Source organism: Agelaius phoeniceus, chromosome 5 (assembly GCF_051311805.1).
Source record: "Agelaius phoeniceus isolate bAgePho1 chromosome 5, bAgePho1.hap1, whole genome shotgun sequence".
NCBI lineage: Eukaryota > Metazoa > Chordata > Aves > Passeriformes > Icteridae > Agelaius > Agelaius phoeniceus.
In genome coordinates, this window is record NC_135269.1 from 21,229,825 (window position 1) to 21,251,802 (window position 21,978).

The 21,978-nt window shown below is 42.8% G+C and overlaps 1 protein-coding gene across 6 annotated transcripts in view; it reads right to left on the reverse strand.

The window, feature by feature from the left end:
* SYN3 (synapsin III) overlaps nt 1–20,570 on the reverse strand; it is a 191,732-nt gene extending 171,162 nt beyond the window's left edge. For 2 of the 6 annotated variants that reach the window (XM_077178503.1, XM_054631625.2), the window contains exon 1: nt 14,732–14,876. The gene's annotated coding sequence lies outside the window, so the exon portion shown is untranslated. Of the gene's footprint in view, nt 1–287; nt 340–11,330; nt 11,406–14,731; nt 14,877–20,425 lie in introns of those variants that run through there. The other 4 variants (XM_077178501.1, XM_077178499.1, XM_077178500.1 and 1 more) reach the window with 4 other exon arrangements.
* Nucleotides 20,571–21,978: the final 1,408 nt, after the last annotated feature.

The window sequence follows — 21,978 nt, forward strand, 5'->3', positions numbered from 1 at the left end:
AAAGGGAGGAAGCAAGCAGGAATAGGCTTAACCAGCAGACAATGCAGGAACACGCAGAAATCCCAACAATGTGAGCACCTTCAGGGAACCAAAAGGGAACAATGTGAGCATCCAAATGACGCAAGAAGAAAGTCAAGTGGAGCTGACCTTGAAAACAATAGCCAAGAGGTTGGCACTGTCAGCCCCTTACTAACACACAGTTAAACTTCCTGGCTGATATTTTTGGAAGAGCAAGGGAGGATATGCAATCTACTCACTCAGCACACTGACAGCAGCCAAGCACCTACCTGCTTTCTCTCAAGGATATACTCCATGGAGACGCAAGTTATCTCAGAAAACCTGTTGACATGTGTTAGGAAACAAGAACAGAATGTTCACTTAAACCTCTAGTTGGGTTATTTTCTGATGTGCAGCAGTGTCTGGAGGGAACCCAGCTCAGCTGGCTGATAGCTGCTACCCATGCTTAGATTTCCCCTGAGCTTGTTATCTCATGCTGTCAGGTAATGAACTGACACAACCACACCAACCTGCATCTGATTACTGCTCTTGACAGAGCAATGCTGGGGGCAGCAGGATGGAAAAACACTGCGGAGGGATTATCCCCCACCTCACTGTTAGAGACTGCACTCTTCCTTCTGCCCCGCGGTGGGAGGGAAGGTGAGGGGAAGCTCCTTACCTGGCAACAACCATTGACTTTCACCCCCTCACATCCATTTTGCAGATTGTCTTCAGCATACATTTAGTCTTAATACTTAATAAAGTCTTAATACTTTCCCATGGATCCCTTTCTGCCTTCGGGCATACTGACATAATGTGGGAGTTGACCTCTGTGGAGGGACAGCCGTGTTAGGGAACTCAAAATCCAGCTGGAGGCCTTTCCACACACAGTATATTTTTTAAAACTGTATTTTCCACATTTCTAGTATATTTCAAAAAGAAGAAAGCATGAGGTTATTTATCATTGTCAAGCTTTCAGTGTTTCACCCTGAATGGTTTCAGTGTTTCAGCGTCCCAAGCTTGGCATAACTTGGCATTTTTTGGGAAGAACCAAAAGCATAATAAACAAATTGTTCTGAAATGAATTAGAATTTTTGTTAGATTTTTATTTCATTTGCCACAGTCCTGGGTCCAAGAGGTTCACACATTTAAACATTTCTTGGTATTTTTCAGCAACAGCTGAAATTCCATAAATCAGGAAATTACAACAATTTGGGTAAGAAAAAGAAAGTGATACGCCACCAAAAATACTCCACATTTTGTAAACCTGAAGCACATACAAAAAGCATAAGAATTGGAAAGACTGAATGCCAGCCCAAAGAACAGAGCAAAAGCAGAGTTTCCCTTCTGGTTTTCAGTTTGCAGAGAGCTTTCCCTCTACAGTAGACACTGGTTTAAATTTTCCAGAGCATGTAAAACTTCAGCACAAACCCCACTGACACCAGCAGAGCCATATGGTGTCTTTTGAGGCAGTTGCAAGAAGTCAGAAGCCTGCAGCTGGAGGGGATGCCAGGGCAGGGGAGCAGAAAGAGCTCTCAAGACAATAATCCTATCTGGAGCCTGAGTCTCCTGCTATGTGTTAGACAGCAGCTCACCAGAATCAGAGAATGGCCTGGGCTGGAAGGGATCCTAAGAATCATCTAGTTCCACCCATCCTTCTGTGGATTTTCACAAGAAGCCAGTCTCTTGTGCATTCAATTTCTTGCTCAGAGAGACTGTCAGAGATAGCAGGATGTCTCTCTGTCAGAAGCGAATCACTTCACAATATTCAACATGCTTCACTAAGCCACTGAAACATATAAAGGTGCAATGATTCCGTTGTCTTATTGCTGCATTCCTGTAGATCTTAAAAAAAATCCTCTCTGCCTGCTTGGGTGGCTATTTAACTGGAAGTCTGGGTTTCAAAAATCTTTTCTGTATTTTCCTTTTGCAAAGCTGCCAGAGTTTTCTACACAGCAGTTTCATGGTAGGGGGAGGGCTGCCTTATTCCTAAAGATAGTGGGGGTGTGCATATCAAACCAAGTGCAAATGGGACCACTTCCCAAGAGCTACACCCTCATTTGCACAGCAAATGACTAAGTCTGCTTCCTCTTTTGCCTAATATTTCATAGTGGCAAGTGAGGAAAAGAAGATGGGGAAAAACAATCCGAGGTGAAAAAATGCCTCTGTAAGATCATCAGACTTTCAAGTAGATTGCAAAGGAAGATGACTAAAGCCATGAACAATAGTGAAAAATTTTCTAGCAAAAATAAATCTGAATATTATGATAAATCTCTCTGGCTTTAATATCCCCCAAGAACAAATTACGACGTGCTACTTCTTGGAAACAATATATTATTTCATCATTTTAGTCTCACTTTGGAAATCCTGTTGGCACCTAATGGCTGCAGTGTTGTCTCAGTGGTAATATCCTCTTGTCAATGAGCTTATGGAGGCCTTTTGTGGCCTGTCTGTTCAACATCAATAATTGCTTATCAGCAAAGCCAGACCCAGCACAACTGGAGCAGGCAGTGTGTCTAATCCTTGAATGCCACAGAGTCATCTCCATCTCAAAGTCAGTTGAGTTTGCATCCTGGCTCCATTTCTTATTTCCCAGGAGTACTGTGGTCATTCCTGCCCCCAGCACTAGCGACACTAATGCTTCCATTAAGGCTGATAGTTACACACATGCCAAAGTGGCTCCTCATGGTGATAGTAAAGGAAAGCAGGAGACAGCAGTACAACCTGAGAACTTGTAAAGATAAACGCTCTGCATATTAAGTGGATAAAATCATAAGAAGGAAGTAAGCAGGGCTTGGAAGGTCCTGTCTTTTTCCTTCCCAATCTTGGACTGATGCAGCTCATGTTGTGTGCTGTGAGACATGCTTTAAGTTCTCTGCAGCAACTGTGCAAGTCCTGATTTCATGGTGATAGGAGTGAAAGTGGCACCAGACACACCATTAATAGAGCAGGGATTTCCTTCAGCTGAGAGGCGTGCTGCTTTGAAGAGTGCTGATCTGAATAAAATCAAGGAGCTGGGTGTATTTAATATGTAGGGCCTGCCAATATGCATTAGGGCTCATGCAGATAAGAGGTGCCTCAGGGACTGACAACTCACTGGGTCCCAGAGGAAACTGCAGCAGCTTTCCCAGTGCTAATGGGGCTCATGTCTTGATTGTGATCACTTCCTCATTCCCGTGCCATTTTCTTTCTACTCTATTTCAGTTCTGCCACAATAGACTGGTTATTCAAAATGCTTGTAAACAAAATATTTCATTACCACAAAGTGAACTAGATATGTTGTAGGGAAAAAAGTGCTATAGGCTGTGAAACAGGAAAAAACAATTAATTAAGAGATTATAGTATACATCAAATAGATAATTATTAGTTAACTGGTAATGATAAGAAGGATTTTCTGTTTGGAGCCCAAATTGTATCACTTTTGATATGATTATAAGATAAAAATCTATTGCATATTTCTAAAAAAAAAAATCTTCAAACACAACTTCATAATCCTTGCATCTATGCTTCTAATTCATTTTAAGCTGCTACAAAAACTCAGTTTCTTTCCCAAATGTTCTATGCTTCTGGGGGTTAAAAAGTCTTCCTTCAAACATTTTAAGTCCTCCAAATTATCTGTAGTACTAACATATTCCATCTAAGCTTTGCTGCCATTTGCATCTGCCTCATTTCTTCCCCTTGCATCACTCCAGGCACCAGCACATTCCAATTTCCCAGATTTTCCCCATATGGCAAGGAACCCCTTATCATATACTTGAGATTTACTTCACCTGATGGTGTGAACTGCAGATACCTGGAGAAATAAAACCTGTAATTTGCCTTTGTGTAGCTCTTTTGCTTTCTAACCTTATGTGCCCATCTCATGTAGCAATACAAAGACTAAGCCAAGAATTGGAGTACCCTTACTGCTTTATTTTGATAATAGAAGGGAAAGACAATGTTTCACTGCATTCTGGGCAAGATTTGTGACACAACTGTAAGACAGCTTGATGCCAATTCTTTCATGTGATGTAGAAGTGGTCAGAGATTGACTGGCTGGACTATTCCTGACAATGAGGATTGGTAGACCTTCAACTGGAGCACTGCAGGGGTTGTCTCAATCTCTGTGATAGCCAACCCAAACCATGCTGAGGATTTGTGGGAGATATTTTCCCTCACTTTTTACATCTTTGATCACATGGTGACACATGAAAAGATGTGTGGGTTTGTGGAACATGTCCCTTTTGCTCCCACCATGTACCCACACACTTCTCACCCCAACAAGGGCACATTCCCCTATCCCAGAGCTGAACTGAGCACCCCAGTCTTTGTGACATTGCCAGTGCCTGCTTCCCTGTTGCAACCTCAAAAAATGTGCATAAGATCCTGCTCTAGCATTGCTGCAGGTTGGAGAGATGCAAGACAAACATATTTGTGGTACCAGCAGAAAGCTCTGCAGGACAGTCAGGTAGGTGTTAGGTCCCTTACAATAAGGAATCTGGACAGGTTCTGAAGGCTATTTATGAGTTTATGTTGTCTCTGTAGGGACACTGTGTTGATGAAGAGTTGCATCACCAGAGATGCACTGCTAAGATTAGAAAATAACTTTTGAAAAGCTTGTGATAAATTTTATTGCTATCTTATTTCACTAATTCTCTTTTATCTGGCTGTCTTCTCTCCCAGTTCCTGCCTGCTTGCCTATCCAGTCTTTGTACTCATGCTGGATGGTGTAGGAACCCTCCACAATTGGCTCCAAACACCAGATACTATGTTTAGACGGAAAGCATCAGAACATACAATACATGAGTGTGGAAACTGGATTAGATTCTGGACCCATACAAAGTTCTGAGAAATCAGGCTAGTGGGCTGTGCCCAGAGATGGAAATAAAGCACAATGTGATTTTAACAAAGTCTCCTGCTATCAGCTTGGGGAAAGGTCATGCAGTGCCTTGGTTTCCCATTTAAGAAGACAAGCTTTATTTTGCAGAGTGCAGAGATCGTGCAAGGCTCAGCTCATACACCTTCATGCTACACTTCTGAGCCAAGCACAGGCAGCTTCAAGAGCTCTGCTTCCCCTGCTGATCGATAGCTGAATTACAAAGCTTTTAAGAGTTACAAGGGCGGCCAGCCTTATTTAGGAAACAAACCACCAAACCTTTCAAGACCTGGAGAGTATATAGCCACCATGAGTGGGGGAAAACATGAAAAAGTATTCTTGGAAAGCTTGGGAAAAAGCAGCACTTAGAACCATTTTGTAACAGGGAACACAAAGGATGAATCTGCACAGCTATTTTGGGTTCTCCTTCTGTGCTTTGAGAAGTTCTGTCTCAAGGAAAGAAGAGAAGGAAAGGAAAGAGAGAAAGAAGACCATCTGCAGCTGGACAGCCCCAGCAGGCACTGTGAGAGGAACTCAAGCCACAGGCACTGATGTGAACTCTTTCTGGGTGCACACACAAGCATGGTGTGAATTACTGTACTTGTGTACAATTGTACAATGATATGGGTAATGATAGAAGCATCATTGCAAAGTATTCCTATTCCTCTCTGGGGTAATCTGCATTTTTCAGAGCTAAGTAGTGCTGTCCCACATGACTGCTGCTTACAGACAAAAGCCACTTTTACTCTGGATATGCATTTACAAAATAAAAAGACATGCCCACGAGTAGACTGCAGTATCAGCTAAAGAATCCAAACCAAAGTCCACAGAGTTCTGAGTAAAAGCTGAAGAGTTGCCTTGCTCTGCTAGGTTTGTTTCCAGCTCTTGCCCAGAGTGCCTGTGCTCTCAGGATCATTAAGGCCAGAAAGTTTGAAATTTTCTGGCCACCTGTTAACAAATGCCTCTCTGTCATCACTATGGAGGCACAGAACTTGTTAAAAAACCACACCAAACCAAACCAAACCAAACCAAACCATACCAAACCATAAACTCCAGAGTGTAACTTCATAGCTTCAGGATTTCCATGGCTGGCATGGATAGCCAGATGTTAAGTAAACAGGCTGAGGAAGTGTTTATTCCCTGCAGCTTTGCAGAGGCACTCACCCTGGCCTCCTCCTGTTCAGATGACAAGCCAAAATCTGTGCTTACACTTGCATATCCAGCATTTGCCAAAGGTTTGACCTGAAGGGCAGAAGCGATATTCCTGCAGGTTACAGTACAGCAGTCAGTTCACTAAAACACACAAAACATTGTGCTTTATTTCAAGACTGCACACACAAAAGAAAACCGGTCTTTGAGTTTTTCTGGATCAAAAGATCTGTTCCTTTCTCTATTTTTTCTAAAGGACTTTAAGCAAGTTACTAACTATACAAATAAATCATTGAAAGGTTAAATTGGGTCACATTTTAGAGAGACTGATCTCTGCGGTGACATAAATACAGATTGCAGGTGTTCAATAATACACAACATAAGTACAGCAACTCTTTAAAATTAAATCTACCTTAAAAACATATTACTTGTTAACATGGAAGGATATACAGAGTTCTCAGCTTAAATGAGTACTGCTAATGTCACTGGAGTCTAGTTTCAGAGCTGATTACTGCAAAAACAGTTGTTGATGCCCAGAAGATGATAATGTGTAAGAAATTAGTATATGGATGATCTGTTATAAATAAGCCAGGTTAGACACAAGTTCTGTCCTCTTTTTTATCTACTCAGTGCAAAAATAGTAACCAAACACATCCCAGTGATGGGATTATAAAATCTGTTATCACTGAACTTCATTGAAGTATTGAATCACCTTTCCATGCTGGCGACAGGCCCTGCACATCCACATGTGTTTTCCTAAGAGTTGCATGAGTGATCCTGGTTAAATCACTTCATATTAGAACACAAATGTAAAACCAGGACAAGAAGGGGCCATATTGTGAGCAAAAATAATGTACACAGCATGACAACAAATATATAGAAGTCCTTCACTATCATCAGCTTAATCACTTGCTCTTGTCTCGCTTCAGCTCTCCATCATTAGTATCTCATTTCTGAAAGAGGATAATTGCTTTGGATCTCTTCAATTACCACTAAAGCACTGCAGAGCACTTGTAGAAATCAAATGAATTTGAAGACTAGGATCATTGAGCTTGTCCTCCCACTAGTGCAGCTTGTGTACTTTCTCCTATCTCCTCCCATCATGAGTTTATAGTTTCTGATTGAAAAACAACTCCAAGGCTAGTTTGTAAATACTCACCAGCTGGTCCAAACTAGCCCTGTAGTTAAGCCATAGTCCCTGCAGCAAGAGCAAAGCACAGCTCCCTAAAAGCCTGAGTGAAGAAAACAGTGTTTTCTCCCAACTTCAGCAAGGACTGCACGACCACATGATACCCCAATGCAAAGACACTTGCTTAAGCATCCCAGGAGAGCTCAGATGTTCATGCTGTATACCAGAAGCTCTCTCCTGGGCAGCTAGATCTTGAGCAGCAGCTGCTGACAGCACAGGGCTAGGCAGTGCCTCGCAGCAGTTTTAACTGAGCTGATTTTTTGGTTTGTGTTGCCCTGAAAATTGAATAAAAAATATTGCCAAGTGATGCAGGAGGTGGCAGCTGGTTTGTTGTTTATTGCAGATGATTATTGAATAGGGCCCTGAGCAACCTGACCTAGTGTAAGGTATCCCTGTCCGTGGTGGTAGAGGGCAGAAACTAGGTGATCTTTAAGGTCCCTTTCAACACAAGACATTCTATGAGTCTATTCTTATTTCACCTCCCCCATCAGCTGCTACCCCTGACCATACTACAAAACATGCAGGTGCTGTGCTCTCCTTAAAAATCCTTAAAAATCTCCTTAAAAATCCTTAAATCTCCTTAAAAATCAGAGTTTTTCTTACCTGCCCATTGCCTTTGTTGTCCTATCACTAAGCATGAAAACATACACTTAGGAATTCAGACAACTGAAGAGTCTATTCATTCTTCACCACCTACTCTGTTCTTGGAAAATATACTGGTCTTACAGCATTGTGTGAGGTAATCAGCTATTGCTTCTATTAGCAGAACAGGGCATAGAGAAAAACAGTAGCAATGCTACTTATTTAACTGGAAACTATCTCAGAAAGCAGAAAGTCAATTCTTTCCCTTCTAGCTCAAGCAAAATTCTCATCAACTTCTAAGGGGTTCTCTCTGAAATGAAAAAGATTTGGAAGTTAGAAGTGACCCCTCTCTCATCCTGATGATGGTGGAAGGCAGATGGTCTTGCACAGCTGGCATGATTTTTGTAGGAGATGTCGGCTGTGACTTTGCAAGGTCTGAGTTTGTCCTGGGTGACTAAAGGCACTGTCCTGCTCTGACGGTCACGCCTCTGGAGGTGACAGTCTGACTGTGGGGCTCAGCAGAAGAAAGAGGTGGCACTTTCCCGCAAGAAAGAAGCATGACATGTAAAGCCAGAGGCCTGTGAACTGTGACCAAGAGTCAGGGACATGAAAGAATCTTCCCTGGAAAAGCCTGCCTGCACATTAATAGGAATTGTCAGCTCCAGCTCTTGACAGGCATCATCCTCTCCTATGCCTTGTGTTTCTCAGTAGCTGGGGCCTTGAATGGCCTCAAGAAACTCTCATATGTGAAACTGGCCCTGTGGGGAACAGCGTGGGAAGCCTGGACTAGAAAGGCTCTGCTAAATTATTAAGGTTGCCCAGAGTGAACCAAGGTAACCTTCATGTGGATTCCTGTCAGCCTCTTTCAGTTTTATTATAAAGCAGCAACCCCCTACCTCGCCTACTCCTCTCTCTCCTGCTAAAAGAAACTTCACAAGACTGCTGAAGTAAGAAAGTCTGCCCAAAAGATTAACTAAATACACACAGGCCTATTTTAGATAGAAGCATCAAGCTAAATACTGCAGCATTGAGCTGTTGGAGGGAACACAGTTCTTCATCCAACCCCTCTTGCCAAAATGCAATGCTTTAGGGAACATACAGGGAAATACAGGCACTGAGTCTCATCTTTAGCAGTAAATCAAAAAACTTTGGGGCTAAAAAAAGAATAAATGCTTCCTAGCTTGTCGCATAATTTGGTTTTGCCAAGCCCACTTCAGAAAAGAGCTGTGCACCAAGTGTATTGTTCCCTGCCCATGCGCTGTGTCCACAGCCCCTGGCAACTGCCAGTGATGGGCACAGTGCATCAGAAGTGTGTGTGGTGACTCAGGGACAGAAACACATGGTGCCATCACCTCTGGCACCATGGGGTCATTCTTTAACCCAAATTTCCATTTTATTGTTCACTGCTGTACAGCAGTGGTTATAAAAAACTGCGCTGTGCTGGTAAGTTCAGTGAGAAAACTCCTGATTTTCCTTCTTCAAGAAGGATTTGTATTTTCTAGCATCATCCTCTGGAGTGTATCAGCTTGCTCTGCAGAGTCAGGAAAAAGTATTTCTGCAGCTATGAATGTCTTTGATATGTTCCTGGGCTGCAATGCACTATAGGGCTCTTCAGCCCTACTCTAAACCCAGCAAAGTACAGTTAAAAGTGGGGGAGAAAGATGGTGGCATGACAGATATGCTCGTTATGTTTTACAAAAGAACACAACCGCATAGGCCAGAATACCCTATATTAAAAATAATGCACTTCATCTAAAAAAGGAGTGTTACTATATTTTAAATGACAGATTTTAAGGGTCTGAATCATCTTGGAGCTGACTGTTCTGCTGCTATTGGTTTTGCTTTTCTAATAACTCTATGTAAATATCCTTGTGTTTGCTTATAAACTTAATTTAGTGCTGGTGAAAGCCTACCAGTCCTTCTAGATTAAAAATATTTTGCATTGGCTACATAAAAGATATGATGTAAGCATTTCTGGCTGTTTTTTTCCAGCAGGCTTGGAAGTTCTGAGTTGCAAAGGAGTGGGACTTTCTCCATTCACTTGGATGGGAATCAGTAAACTATTTGACTCCAAGTAATCTGAGTGGCTTTAGCTGTGGCTTTTATGAACAACTGGTCAATTAGTATCTTTTCTTAAATGGCTTTGTGGTTTTAAAGGGCTAGAATCAGCAAGTTAAAATACTATTTCCTTCTTGTCAACTAAATGCAACATTAAATTGCAAATTAAAACATAGGGCTCAAGGTAGCACACTTTTTAAACTCAAGGGAGCTCAGCAAAAAACCATTTCAAACCATGAAGACCTGGCTGAAGACACTGCCATCTTTCAAAAGGAGTTGGTAGGTGTATGTTTGCTCCTGTGTATGAGAAGAAACACAGAAGCAAATGCTTTTTTTCCCCCCCAGCTGAAGGAGTGCTTGATCTGGATCATGCTGAGAGTGGGAAATAAATCAGCCAAAAGCCATAAAGCTTGGCAGAAACCAAAATTTCCTTCTTCCAAAAAAATGCACACCCCTCTCTGTTACTTTGTCCAGCTTTTCTCATGGCTCTTCAGTCCTGCCTTTGTCCTACCTTCCTCCTTCTTTCAACACGGATTCTGATTTATTTTTCAGACACACAGGAATATAATGCTGCTTGTCTTCTTCAGGCTGGAGTATGATACAACACAGCAGTTCTCTCTCTTGTTCATATCCCAGTCTGACAGTTCAAAGCAAAATTTAATGTGCTTTTAAATATGACTGTAGTTACTCTCTCAAAGTGATAGGAAGGGTATCCCAGTTTCAGGAAACCTAGAAAAAGGGTCTTTCCTACTCCATCCAATTCACTTTTTCCCCCCTCCCCCATGCCAGTCCCCCACAGACCATCCTGGGAAGCAGACAATCTTTTCTTCCTCTTCCTGTCACTCTGATGGTAATTCAGCCCTTTGCAGTGGAGGGCTGCCACCAGGACAAAAGATTATTCCCCCCAAAAGTCCCACCATAGACTCTTCCTCCTACTTTTCCAAGGCTGTGTCATTAGTTTTTCTCACTTTTATTAGTTTTTCTCACTTTTTTAAATTACAAGCTTGTGCCCTGGACCACCTTTCCTGTGGCCAGTGTAATCTGCTAAGGGCAGCAGAGCCAAACTGCACCCTTGCTTTAGCATTTGATCTGCCCAGACATAGTAGAATTATTCGTCATTAAACAGACAAGAGATGAACGTCTGGAACCTGATAGCCATTAATACAGACATCATTAGTTCTGCTTAATCACTTCATTTTCCTTGATAACTGTATTATAAATATATATGAGTCTACAGTACTGGACTGGTAAGTGATCTGCTACAGTTGCTAATCAAATCTCTGTTACTTGTCAGCATTTAAAAAAGCTCCTTGACATTTTCAAATTTCTTGATGAAGTAGAAGAATACCAAGACAAATCACAAAGGATGGGAAAAGTGAAGAATTATCCAGAATGGAGAGAGAGAGCATGGCTTCCCCACTGCTTAAATAGAAAGGAAACCATTTTATCCCATAAATAAAAGGCCAATCTAGAAATTGAAAGATTTCCATTTGGTCTTACCAAGTCTGTTTGAAAACTTAGGGTCCAGGGCTTTGTACACCTCTGAGGATGTAAATCAGCCAAAACCACAAAGGCCTGAAGTGAGAAGAACAGCACTGGAGTGAGCGAGAGGGAGGGATCCATGTGGCAGAGTGACACAAAATACTCTTACAACAGCTCTGAAAATGCCCTGGGTGGTTTGTCCGACATTTCAAGTTAGATGTTTCACCTACCAACAGATTGACAGACCAAGTTGCTGCAACTTTATAAGCTATTAATTGTGTCTGGGCCAGGACAACTCTTTGTAGTGCCCACCTGGGAATTCTAGACTTATTTGCTTAGCTAGTAAAGAGACAGGAAAGGGATTTTTAGCCTAAAAACATTGCAAAAGAATTAAATATCCTAGAGTATTTACTGCAAAACTTGACATTCTGGGGAATTTCCAGACCAACTAAAAATATATCCCACACCCCTATAGACTGAGCAGGACCCTCTGAGATGAGAGCACCACAATGCAACACACCAGCCACTGTGCAATAAGAAACAAACAAAATTGCACTTCTTTTTCTCTTTTTTTCTTTTGTCTTTGTAATGAGAATAATACCGTTTTTTCTTGTTGGAAAGTGCAATGTAAATGGCATAAATAAAGTAGTTAACATGAAAACAATTAAAGCAAAAATCCTTGTTGCAGAGTAGCTGTGAAAGTTAAGGGGCATTATGGTTCAGTCCTCTGGTGTAGAATTTGCAATACTGCAAATCCCATAAGAACACTTGCTCACACATCCCATGGCACCACCCCCTCATCCCCCCTAAAAAACCCAAGAAAAAAGCTGTACCCTTTCTGGGGGAGGAGGGATGATGTGGAGCACGCAGTGGCTGGTTTGTTCTGATTAATGCTAACACCAACAAGGAGCACGAGTTTTGCATCCCATCCCGCCTCTCGTTACTAGAGTACATAACCTCCTAACCTCCACCCCAGAAAGTGATATCATTGCATGAATTAATCATCTTTGCAATTAATGGCAGAAAAGCGACCTCAGGTTTCCAGCACAGTGTCTGGCACCAGTGAATTGGCGATGACGTCAGCTTCCCTGGGAATTTGCTGGCGTTTTGCCCGTTCCTGAGCTCCCCGTTGACTCTGAGGGCAGAAGCAAACAATGCAGGCACCCAGCCGGCCGTAACTGCTGCCAGCACCACCGGGCTGCTGCTGCTGCTGCTGCTGCTGCTGCTGCAGCCTCACGGGGATGCTTCTCCTGCCAAATCCCTGCGGGCATCTCCCAGGGAAGGTGCACTTCCCAAAACCAGCAAGAGCAGAGGACTTCCTCTGATGTGCAGAGAGAGGGACAGGGACTCTCCAGGAGCAATGAGTATCTGCCCACTTTTGGTTGGGTGAACCTCCTGCTCTGCACCTGGGAGCTGTGCAGCCTTCTGTAGTGAGTGAATAAGCAAGTTATTCGACTATTCCTCTGTTTTGGGGCAAAGGGAAAGAATTTTATTATACTGGGGAGTTTATTCTCAGATGTCCAGGGTTGTTTTTTTCATTTCTTTGGTGACTCTGTTACTGTGAGTGCTCTGAAAGCTGGAGTCAAACACAACTATGACCATATGCCCTGTGTTAGATCCATTTTTTAGTCAGCTATTCCAGGTGAGATGAGGAGAGCCTGCCTCTATCCTACAGGAATCTGCAATGTTTCCTTTTTTTCATCACCCAATACAAGTACCCTCTGCAAGGTGGAACCTTTTCGTACTTTTACCAAGTGAGTGTCCCTTTGGCCCCGCTTGGTGTGCATGTACACGCTGTGAGACAGAGGGGGTCAGACTCAGCCCACCACTCAGAGGAGCACAACCAGAGACTCCAGGAGATGTCATGGGCAGAGTGTAGACATGAATAGGGAGGTGCTCTCTGATGGAGATATCAGTCATTTTCTAAACCTTCAGGCCACGTGAGAAAATCACAGAAAAGAAAGAAGCTTGGGTAGAGGAAAGCTGACTCCTGACGTAAGAAATTTGATGTCAGGAAGGAAGGAGAACCTATTTGGGCAAAAGGCTAATCCAAGATAAGCCATTTTGTAGCTTCTCCCTATGGGATTTTCTGCCTTACTTCTCTTTTTGGAGGCAGCCTCTGGCTGCTGCTTTCTGAGCAAGCGGAAAAAGCATATCTCCCTCCACAGTCATCATAAGAATGAGTTTCCAACAGAGATGAGATATCCACAGGTGAGCAACGCCTTAGTCTCAGCAACACTTTCCTCTGGATTCCAGCTTGAAAAGAATGAGGTGGTGAACCCCTATGAGGAGCAGCTAAAAATTTTAGTACCTTACAATGACCTGTGACCCCTGCTCCAGTTAGTACTGGAATAAGCTTACCCCAAATTCAGGACAGCCTTGTCTTACATGCTTGCAAAGATGTAAGCAGAAGAAGTGTGATTATAACGTCACTGCAAAGGACACTCACTGTCTGCACGGCTTAATGCCACTTGCCACATTTGTAATCCATCTTCCCCCACCTGCCCTGTCTGCTCAGCAGTCACTTGTTATCAGAGCAAAGGCAGTGAAACAAAAGGAAGGGCAGAGGCTAATTTGCTTGATGTAGTCCTGTTCTTCCAGATGATGTCAATTTATGGGCTCTACCCTGATCCTCAGAGATGTTCACATTTGCATCATTAAAAGGGAAATAACAAATATGTGGAAGCAACTCAATAAGCTACCACTTTAGCTGCAGGCACAGCAGGCAGGATGGTTTGAGCATCAGTTTCCCTAACCAGGCACGTTACCTGTCCTGATTCCCAGCCCATCTCCCCCTTGCTTTCCAGGTGTAGCCAGCTCAGCAGATAGGATTAATCCACTTCCGTACTTACTTGCATTCTCCATGTTAGAGAATCTGATTACACAGATTGCCTGCAATTTATCTCTACCTGCGACACCTAATGCTCCAGTGTGATCTCCTCTTTCTCATTTTAACATCTCACTGCAGAGCCTGTACATACACAGACAGATGCACATACACTTGCTCCGTTTTGTTTGCCAACAGCTCACAAAGAGCCTTGGCATTTTCATTTTCAATCAAACCAGAAAGCACTACTGTTTTCCCCAATCTGCCCATGAGGTAATTCCTCCCTTTGGACTCCCCTCTTTACATTTATACTGCACAGGCTCCATGCACTGCTGCTGGGTCCACACAAACCACAGGAATCTCTGCACAGACACGCTCAGTGAACATGCAGCGTTATAGAGCCCTGCAGCACATATAAAGACAAAGGCACAGGCTACATGCACTGAGCAAGTGCCACCACATGCATTTCTGCTCCCTCCAAACCCTGCAGGAAAACATTGCCTGCAGAGTGCTTTCCTATGAACAAAACCAGCCTTTCAGCACAGGGTCAGTACATGATTCAGGCAAATCCCTTTCCCACCCGCTCCCTTACCTTTCCTTTCCTTATTCTGCTAATCCAGGGGCCCTGGACCGATTGCTTTTCCCTCCTGCACACAAACTGCCAGTCCGTCCTGCTTCACATTCACAGCACACCAGCAGGATTCACCGTCATCCCATTCTGCCGGATCCTTATCACCCTATTGGCCAATGCCAGACAGTAAATTCAATTAGGCTCCTCCTTATAACTATATTATCACAGGAACAGGGATGAATAATTTAGTAAAACAACAAGGGTGTGCAGGCTCTGGTGTCACAGACTTCACCCCCACTGTCAAGCTTTTATCAGAGAGGTGGGTAAAAAAAAAATAGAATCTCTCTGTCACTCCTGAAAAGGAGACCTCAGATTACCCACTTGTATTCCCCACTACATCCCTCTTGTCCTCCTCCCCCTAAGCCATGGCATTCCCATTTTATTGTTGCACCTCCTTCCTCAGCCCATAATACAGTATTTCCCTTGTGAATGGTTACCACCACCTCAGTGGATGCAGAGATTTCTGTCCAGGCAAAGCAATACTGCAGAGCATCAAACACTTTGCCTCTTTGCTGAATGCAATACGTGAGAAAAGAATGAAACTGTTCTGGAGAAGGGACTGACAATAGAAGCAGATCAAGGGAAAAGGGAGAGTCTGCCTTGTATCACTGTATCTTCTGTAAAGCAACTGCTGTCATCCCATCGGTTCGGACACCCAGAGGATGCAAGTACATGGTTCCTGAGAGAGAAAGGTTCACAGATGCACTGCCCAGGGACTGTGATTTCACATGCCTGCTGTGGGAGTTTGGATCCCCACATAAAAAAACCCACTCTAAAATGGCAGTTTTCCCCCAAACCAAATGACTAAAGTGTTCTAGTGTTCTGTTTTGGCACTTTTTTTTCCTAACCAGAAATTTCTACAGACAACTACCTATACTTGCATTTCCTAAGAAGTAGTTGGCCCCAAAACAAATACTGCTGTTTTTCTTTAGGTGATGCTTTGTTTGAAGAGTTACAGACCATTGCAGATTCCCTCAACAGGGTCACCACTATCTAAATCAAGCCTCAGACCACTTTGATTGCCTAAAGAGTTTTATTGTTATGGGAGGAATAGTGGAAGTGGAGGAGCTCAGCAGGGCAACCCTTTGGTATTCTCAGAACAGACCAAGCAGCCAACAGGGATTTTTAATGACCATTCACGGCAATATTGAAAGCTACTGCTAATACATGCTGATGTGCACAGTATTAACAAAGAGATGTGTCATTCCACCATTATTGAAAAATTAACAGACAGGATGAAGCTGCTGTTCTTCTTCCCTTAGAGTCCAAGAACACCCTTTACACTCTGCTTTCCATGTGCTAATATTTACTCTGTAGAGTCTATATATCTACTACCACAACGATGAGAGGTTCAAATTTGCACTAGAGCCCAAAGCAACTCAAGCAACTCCTACACCAGCTCTTGGTTTGGCTCCTCTCCCAGGCCTGGCGGGCTGGGTAGCCTCAGCTCTGCCTCCAGAGGCAACAGGGACACCAGGGTGAAGTCAAGCCCAAGTACCAGCAAAGATACAAAGGCAGTTCACTGGTGACAGACCAGAAGTTTCCTTATGCACTGCCTTCACATTGAAAGACTTGCAGGAAGCTGGGACAATGCATGGGGGTTGCCACCAGCCCATGGCTGGGCTATCTACCTCCATCTCAGTCCCAAAGCAGGATCGAGCCATGCTGCCTTCCCTGGGAGAACAGAGTACAGGATCAGTGGATGCTTTTGCCCTTCTCACCAAGTTCAAAGTGATCTAAAGAGTGAAAAAGTAACAGTCTCTAAGCTTTTGTCTTTCTCTGTTATGGGCTTCTTTGCCACAAAAAGGGACAAAACTGTCCTCTTGCTCCTGAAGTTGCTTCACTTCTGAAGAATGGCAGCTGCTCTTTTCCTCCTCCTCTTTCCCTTCCAGCCATCCAAACTTTTTTCCTGTGTTAAAGGAAAGCCTGAATTATGCACTTGGTGGTAGCTTCAGAGCAATTAAACTAAGCCATGTGGCAAGTTGCCCAGTGTCACTACCAAAGCTCAGGATGTTTTAGCATCATTTGTTGAGGAGCTTTTACATGATGCTTACTTAAACCACAAAAAGAGAGCAAATTAGGCTGTTGCCATGACAACTAGGGAATCTACTCAAAATTCAGGAGATGCTGGGGAGGGGGGAGAGCCCTTCAGTGGAGATCTCTGCATCATGAATATGGCCCTTGGTTATCAAATTCCTTTCAAGTTAATTCCTAGCATCAAAGCCTCCCTGAGAAAGGCTTTAATAATTGGGAGCAAAGCTTGGCTAAAGAGGGAACAAACCAGCCCTCCCAGCACTAGTGTGAATTTCATTCTGCTGTGAGGTGCTCAGCTCTGTGGTCCACAGAGCAATCACAGAGGTGGCAGCCCTGCCACAGGAGCACATATGCAGCAGGGTGGAGGAAGGGGCAGGGGCTTTACTGCAGACAGGCACTGGAGAGAGAGACAGACAGACCCTGAATCTGTGCTGCAGTTAAGAGGAGAGACAACTTCCACAGGGTAGAGGGAGAGGGAGAGAAGGAAGAAGGGTCCTCGCCACCTCTGGTGGAAACCCTCTGGAAGTTGAAACAAGCTGAGTAAAGTCTTTTGCTAACCCCAAGGAATGAATTAAAGCAAATAAGAGAAAGAAATTGCAGGATCGATGGTGTCAAGAGAATCTGACAAACTAAACAAATGAAAGACAGGCACTACAGTTCTTCTGATGGAATTAAATCCTTGGTAGGATTGTTGAATATTTTCTATCAAAGCGGGCTCTCTTTCTAATTTTTCTTTTCTTTTAGCTGAATATTTTTTCTGTTGCACGCCTTCTAAGAAAATCACTATTTTAATAGAAAATTTTCAGTGAAGTCTTCTGGTTCTCAATTGCAATAGCTGAGGTATTCTTGGCTGAAAACAAAGTACATTATTTTGGAAAAATTACAGACAGTTTTGTAGTTTTCATAGAAGCTCTCTCCTTTCCCATAATTATTTTTGATCAGATAATTTATTGCTAGTGGAAGTTTTGGCATTCTCCTTTGAAATGATGCCTTACTGGGCATAAGCCCCTTTTGGAGGGTAGCAGCAGTAAGTGGGAGCAGACTCAAAATTAGGGAAATTTGAGCACTTGGACAAATGAAGTTAAATTGCAAAAGTTTCTTGTCCTCTCTTTTCATCTCCAGATGAAGAACTGTGTTTAGCATGAACACCAGAAGCAATTGAGAAATTTAAGGATAGATAAATGATTGTATTGTAGTGAGCATTACAGTCCAAACAGGATACTTGCCAAGCAAAAGCACACATACTACAGAGATCCAAAAGTTCAAGAAATTTTGAAAAAAACCCCTGTTTATAAAAACGATGCATTTTCATTATACAAGTCTTCTCATACCTGATGTTCAGTTCATCTTTTGAGCCACAAAATTCATTGCCAGTCTGCCTTACTTGGAATGTTGTGGCATTATTTCAACACCTTGAGTCACTGTTGATCTTGGGGTCTTCTTCCCAGTGCCTGGGTGTCCACATACACAAGTTGCTAAGAGTGTCCAACACCTAATCGATTATAACTGACCAGAAAACAAGGCTTTAATTCATTATCTACTTGCAAATGAGACTGGCTGTTCCTTTTCCTGCTCCCTCCCTGCCATTTTGCCAAAGCCTTGCACAAAATATTTATTAGGTAATCCCATTGTAGCAGCAGGAGTAGGCTGGGCTGCACACAAGCCAGGCAGGCTTGGTTTGGACCCACAATACATGGCAGAGATGAGGTTGAAGTGAGCTTCTTTTTCATATTGTGACAGCTACTTTAACAGATGTCAATTTGGCAAATGTGCTCATGAGATGGCAGGAACAGAGGCATTCAAGGGCCAGGTTCAGCAGAAATAAATCTGAAGAGCCTGAGGAACAGAGAACAGGGTGATAGGAAGAAAAGAGCAATACATAGCAGAAGAGGAATGGCCCCTTAGAAGTATCTGGGATGCTATTTTCTGAAGTGGGACAAGTTGAATTTCTCTTATCTAGTCAGATTGAGGCATTATTCTGAGGCTTCAGTGCTACTGCATATCTGTATGGTGGTCTCTATAAAAAGCATATTACCAGCCCACTGAAAACATGTTTTATTATCCTAAACATGTCCTTAATTAAAATGGTTTTTCATTCGTCAGCAATAGCGACTTATTCAAACAAACTTTTCAAGAACTTCTAGGTATCATCTCTTAATCTAGGGAAAGAAAAGCAAACCATTTTTCTACTGGTATTCTTTACTTACTTCAGTAAGTAAAGGTGAGGAGCAGCTGAGGGAGCTGGGGTTGCTTTGCCTGGAGAAAAGGAGGGTCAAGGGAGACCTCATCACTCTCCACAAGTATCTGAAAGGAGGCTGCAGCCAGGTGGGGGCTGATCACTTCTCACAAGAGGCAAGCAATAGGACAAAAGGAAACTAGCTCAAGTTGCATGCACTAGAGGAGCTTTAGATTGGATATTAGGAAAAAAAATCCTCACTGAAAGGGTTGTCAAGCATTGGAACACACTGCCCAAGGAAGTGATTGAGTCACCACCCCTGGAGGTATTTAAAATACACGTACATGTTGTTCTTAGGGACACAGTTCAATGGTAGACTTGGCAGTATTAGGCTAATGGTTGGAATTGATCCTAGAGGCCTTTTCAAACCCAAATGATCCTATGATTCCATGATTCACTAAATTTTTTCTGTAATTAGCTTATTCATTGCAGTGACTTCTTGCTATCTCAAAGACAATAGCAATGAGGCCTTTAAAAGCCATGTTTTATCCCACTCTGCTATTCTTACACAAGAAAGCAAAAATATAATTTTTTTCCATGAGGCTCTGTGAGTGCAAATCTATTTAATAGCTTTAATCATCTTTAAAAATACATCACATTTTCACCAAGTCCTGTGCCACGCTTTGCAAAGCATCGTTTCTAGGCTGTTTTCCAAGGCAAAAATAGTGTTCCTGTTCACTGATGGTATGGATTTTCCCCTCCCAAAGATCAGAAAAGAGAGAGACCTGCCCTAACTCCATGTCAGCATAGGCAATATGCCAAAGGTTATAGCACCCATTTAGGATGAAGGAAACAAAGGGCCCAAACCTGAACAAAGCCAACAGGAGACTCACCTCTGGGTTCTCCCCAGCACAGAAAGTAACTGCACCAAAATTTTGTCAGCTATTCAGAGCAGAGACTATTGTTACACAGAAATTATTCTACTGTCTGGACACCCTGCAACATTGGGCCAAATACTGACCAATTGGATGACCAATGGCCAAGACACTCATGAGAATGTGACACTCTGGCTTGTAGCTCACAGAGCACAGGTTTGACTTCTTTCTCCCACATTCCTGCTTCATCTAAGCGTGTTTTCATCCAAAAACAAATCCTACACTGGATTTGTTGTTTGGATATTTAATTGGAGATGAAAAATTCTACCTTTCTGTTTCTTTACTTTCTTGGATTAGAAAAACCTACTTCACCTTTTAGAGTTTCTAGCCCTTTTGACAATTAAGGAAAACATCATATACAAGATCTGAGGTTAAATATCATGTTCAGAAGGGACAACTGAGCTGAACTCATCTTTGGCTTCCTTTTAGCTAAGAGGCCCTGCTCAGTCACACAGCATACCTAACACAACACAGGGAAGCTCTGGGCAATGATCAAAGCTCTTTTCTTACCTCAGAAAAGGTAAGTTCCCACTGCAGAAGAAGAGTTCTGGCACTGCCAAAGGATTCACACTAGGATGAAACTGTTGTAAAATTACAGCAGAATCATGGTCGTCACCTTTGGCAGACAGCCATCTGAGGAGGGCCAGTAGGAATGACCTAAGTAGCTCAAGAGAACCAAGAGCTGATTTGCTGCAGATAATAATGTGTGCTGACTGGTTTGCTACAAATAATCTGCTTCTTCAGATGCCTCCATGCTCTCACATCCTTCTCCTCCTCCTCCCTTTCCTGGTTGCCAGGCAACTACAAAAGGACCAGAGAGCACGCTAGAGGAAACCACCTTGTGGAACACTGCATGGGTTTGGGTTTTCTTTCCTAGAAAATGCTCCAGGGCAAAGTGGCCTTGGCTTTGGAGGCAACATCTCACTGTGAGACCTTGCTTTGCATGAACACTGGCTGTGGGGCAAGTGATGTATATCCATTATTTCCAAAACAAATGCCTTCACAGACTCAAAGCTCGCTTCCGAGATTTTTCTGTGGCTCAGCTACTTCCCATCAATTCCACAGACCAATAGTTTAAGGAGCTCAGGCACAGAAGCTGCCAGCCTGTGCAGCAGGAGATTTCCCAATAGCAGACATCCTACTCAGCTGAGGATCATTGCTGTAGCTGGCCAGAGCCATGTGTTTGCAGCACTTAACAGTGTGCCCATAGGGTTAATGCAAGAGAAACACAACATTTTTTGACCAGAAATGTGCTTGCTCATAAAAGCTCAGAGACTTATAGAAGAGGACTGAGATCAGCCACTAGAAAGTGAAAGAGAAAGCCCTTTACTGGTATCCATGTGAGAGAGGCTGTCTCATTCTCCCAAGTTTATCTGGCTTCCTTATAATTGAGGGATAAATCTCAAATCTATGAATAACTGCCCCTTGGGATCTGATGGTTGGAACCATCAGTATTTCAAAATGTAATTTAGTTTAAAAAATGATGGCATGAACTAACCAGAGGTATAAAGTCAGATTAAAAAAATACCTGGAAGATTAGACACACACATCTATGACTTTACTTTCAAAACTAGCTTAATGGGCAAAGTTTTATGCTCTGTGACTGAATCCAGCAAGAAAGAGAAGAAATTTTCCATTTCACCATCTTCAATATCACTTTTCATTTTAATTTACTGAATTCTCAAGGCTTTTCAGTATTTCAGGCATATTTTTGAGACTTGTTAAGACACCCCAAAATCTGGTTTATACTCAAACTCCATATATCATGCCAGAAAAGCCATTTTTTCTAAGCAAAGTTTTCCATTTCTATTTTCTATTGTGCTGCCTAAACTGATAAACCCTGTACCCTGAGGCCATTCAACCTAGCATCATTCCCTACAGACTCCACAGTTCACAGTTCACACAGCCATTTTACCACATATCCCAAAAAATCTCAGGAATTTCTACAGTTTCCCCCAGAACTCTTCTCTCCCAGCCCTTTTGAGCCCACCTGCTATTTCTATACAGCACACAAACATTAATTAGTACTGATCTAGATGGCCAGTCCCTGAACAGACTCACAT